Here is a 4,431-nt window from a genome sequence, read left to right on the forward strand (position 1 = left end):
CCGGTATAATGTGCTGATTCTATTCAGATTCTTCTTTTCTAATTTTTTTCTTCAGCGGTCCGAGCTGGTTTCTATAGGCGTTATTCCTATGAGACAAAGTCGTCCATGAGACAAGGTTATGAAAGCGACAAAATCGTACGAAAGAAAAATTCCTGCACATACCCATCTTACGATGAATGCCGACGCTAATGCGATTAGCATGGAAGCAATGGAGTCAGACACCATACTGTCATCGCAAATAAAAAAAGAAAACGAAATTATGCAGTCTCACGTGCCAAAACACTGATCTGATTATGAGGCGCACCTTAGTGGGGAACTTCGGAAATGTGGACCCCTTGCGGTTCTTCAACGTGCATCTAAATCTAAGTACACGGGAGTATTTGCATTTCGCCCCCACCGAAATGTGGCCGCCGTGGCCGGGATTTTATCCCACGACTGCCAGCGCCGAAACGCGTCATGTATGAGCCGTGTACTGCAATCGGGCTCCACTCTCGCGCATTCCACTGGACACGCTGCGCCATCTAGTGGCACTGCCGCAAAGTGCGTGCGTGTCTGTATGTATATTGAGACAAGATTATCCGAATATCTGTTACGCGGATGATATTCCACCCCGCACCGAATAAATTTTGAAGTTCTTTTTCTGACTGAAGAGTCAGAAAGTCAGTTTATGACACATGCCGAGTGACTGAAGCTGCCGCCAAAGAGGTTCATTGAAGAGCGGCACCTACCCAATGTTACGTACCGTTACGACTGAAATCCTGCAAGCATCCATTTAGTGTGGTGCGCTACTCATGTGTGGATGGTGCTGGCGTGCCAGCTCCAACTGCAGTAGGAAATTCTACTCGTTGAGACCATTGTGTATGGTGCAAGGCAGTGCGTGGTTCAACGCTGGGTCTCGGCCGCGCCCACCTGCTGAAGTCCCAACGTTTGGATGAAAGGACCTCCTGCTGACGAGTTTATCTTCGGGTTTAACGGTTACGAGATGAGACTGACGGATGCGCCTCTCCATCAAGCACCGCCGAAAGCAGCGGCCACGTGAAGCGGTGATGACGTCGTTCGCTTAAGGTTCCTAGATAAAACAAGTTTACAAGGTAGCGACACTCATTGTTCTTTGCACCGTCCTCCTCACTTTCGTCCTTACTCTCGCACTTTGTACTTCATTCGAGTCTGTGGTTAGTGCATTCCTTGCACGTGGTGTGCTAAATGGCTAGAGATGTTATTTAATAGATTGGAAAAAGTTCAAAACTAGTGCGCTTGCGCTAATCATGGGGTCGGTTTTTACTCTAGGTGTTATAGTGAGAAACTCTATGGTAATACTATACTGTTCTAGATTAGGGGTAGTAGTGGGCCGTAGGAAGGCTCCGCAGTGAAGCAGTTTTCCCAGAAACACACAGGTGGCGCTGCTGCACCTTTCACCTGGGCCCTTCATGTATGTATGTGCGTCGGCTGTCTGCTCGCCCAGGTGAAAACCGCGTTTCTATTCGCTCCAGAGCTTTCTCTAAAATATAGAAGTGAGAGAAAGAGCGGAAAGAAACCAACTCGCTTCGTTTTCTTTTCTTGGTATTCTTTTGTTTTTTTCTTGCGAGGACGCAATTTCAAAACATTTACTAGGTACATGCGAGTCCAAGCACGCGCCGGTGGCACGACTGGCTTATCGGAACCTGTACAACAGTGAGGGGAAAACATTCGGAGCACACAGGTTTAGTTCTGCAGAGAGCGCTTTATTTGCACCTAAAAAATGCGCTCCAGTCCATGCTCTAGAGCTGGTGGTACAGCCAAGCTGTAAACGTCTGCTAGAACGATTACCCATTGCGACGTAGGTTTAAATTATTCACGTGGCCACATTGACGTTCACTTTACGTAATTATTACGTTTAAATGGCCTGCGATCTGGCTTGCGCCGCTACTTCATGCACTTACAAAGAGTGGACCAGAGAGAAGAGAAATTCGCCATGCCTGGTAGGCGCGCTGCTGTTCAGGAGTCCTCACTATACGTACGTGCAACAACACAAATAAGTCGCGAGGCGGGTCCTTCTTTTACGTACGAAAGTGTAGTTACGTCATTGCCTGGAGCAGGCTCTCTACGTCGGATACATTCGGTATAGCCTGCCAGTTTTATCAGGTATGAGCCCGTCATGTTTACGCACGCTGGAAAGTGCCCAGGCACAGATACTGAAAACATGTCTCGGTGTTTCACGTTGCACCTCAACCCACGGAACAATTGAGGAGGCTCGCGTGACGCCTTTACCTGTCTATCTACGATGCGAACCTCTCCGAGTATTCCTGCGACTGCTTTGCCGTCATGTACGCCACCCCTTATCGACACTACCCGATATACGGCCGGACTCCACTTTTTCAAGAGCCGGTAAATGCCAAGAATCTTCCATACCAGCATACTTTGCCCCGGCTGACCTTCCACATATGCCCCCATGGGTAATGTCCAAAATACCGGTACGTTTATCTATTCCCAGAATTTCTACAAAATCGCGAATACCTACCGTCGGCCTCAGGCATTTAACACTTGAATATATGTCGAAACAATATGACTCCTTGGTGAGCGTGTATACAGACGGATCGGTCTCGTCGTATGCGTCTGGTGCGGCTTTTGTCGTGCCTGCGCATCAAGTCATTCGACGGTTTCGTCTGCATAACAAGACGACTACAACATCTACGGAACTAGTGGCAATAAGAGAGGCCGTTCAATATATTGCGCGACAGCCTCCTCAAATATGGACAGTCTTCGGTGACGCAAAATCGGCTCTTCAACTACTTAGAGTGGTGTTGAAAGAAAGCGCTTACAGAGTGTTGGCTCTTCAAACTGACGAGCTCTACACTTTTGCGCAAGAAATGGCCACCACATCACATTTCAGTGGATTCCCAGTCACTGTGGTAAAAAGGGCAACGAACTGGCCGACGCCGAAGCGAAGAAAGCACTCGAAGAACGAGAGTCACTGCTTTCAATTCCTTTTTCAAGAGCGGACGCCAACTGTCTCCTCTCCAGTGTCATCCGAAAATTGACAGCAAAGCACTGGGACAATCCGGATAATCGCCACAGACGACTCCAGAGATTGGACCCTACCATGAATTTTAGGCTATCACCGAAAATTCAACGAAGCTGTGCCAGTCTTCTGCACAGACTAAGGCTGGGGGTAGCGTTTACGCGCGGATACGTGCACCTCATACGACGCACCGAGTCTCCACAATGTGAGGTGTGCAATGTGGCTGAGGCTATAGGTCATGTGCTTTGTGACTACACTAAGTATACGTGGAAGAGCGTGAAAGGTTGGACAACGACCTTAGGCGTCTCGACAGCGCACCGTTGTCGGAGGTTTCTTGACTTAAAACTAAGTCTGGGCTCCAGTCATTGCTCTTGGCAATACGAACCGCGTGCAAATAAACCTCTCTTGCCCTTCGAATCTGCGCATTCGAAAGTCGTAAAGCGAGCCATACTTAGGTCATGTTACAGAAACGCGTTGCAAAAATCGTGCCATCACAGCATTGCTGACAGCTTTCGGGAGCAAACGCGCTGGCTCACGGGAGCAGGTTATCCGTTCCATGTATTAGTATCAGTGGCACAACGTTTGCTCAAGGAAATCGGAACCAGGGCACCATTATCTGGGAAGGAGCATTGCGGTCCAAGCACACGAGAAAAAATAGTGGTGATGCCGGGCATCCATTCGATCGCGCACCGAGTTAAGAAAATTTGTAAGAGATGCGATGTCAAAGTGGTATTTTCCGCACCGGAAAAATTACTGAGCATGCGTGCAAAAGTAAACCCAGGTGCCACACAGAAACGAAGCTGTGACACACAACATAGAAAAAAGTTTGTCGACTGCACTAAGAGAGTGGTATGTTCTATTCCACTTGAGCGCGGAAGAAAGTATATCGAAGAGACTCGACGATGTTTGAATGAAAGATTAAAGGAGCATAACGAGCTCGTTTCGTTCGCCGGTTGTTTACTTGTCTACCATGTCTGTCGTCTGCTTTTTTCGTACCATTTTCTTGTGAATCAGCAGAAATTCACTGGTGGCATCAACCCTTTCGGGTTTACAATGCTGTCGTGACAGTTAACAACACAATAATAATTTCCGGTCATCCGAAGAGGCGCCGTCACAAACAAGAGACGTTTCGCACGCAGCGCTAACTGAACGCGGGCGCGACCGTGAAGGGAAGCGGCGGAAACATAAACCCGTTGGAGGTGAAATCGTTCCGCCAGGGGAGAAACGAGCGCTGGCGTCTAGGATGAAACTTGGCGTGCGGACGTCTATGGTTTCGAACCAGATAAAGCCTTGAGAAAAATGACCATTGGCAAATCGCCCGAATTGGTCGCGGTAGCTGGTGTATTATCACGCGAAGAGATTCCTTCGAGATATTGAGAAAGCTCGGGCTTGCATTTTTCTCAGGCAGATGAATTTACACTTCTCTCTTTGGA

The sequence above is a fragment of the Dermacentor andersoni genome, unplaced genomic scaffold (assembly GCF_023375885.2).
Source record: "Dermacentor andersoni unplaced genomic scaffold, qqDerAnde1_hic_scaffold ctg00000042.1, whole genome shotgun sequence".
NCBI classification, from domain to species: Eukaryota; Metazoa; Arthropoda; class Arachnida; order Ixodida; family Ixodidae; genus Dermacentor; species Dermacentor andersoni.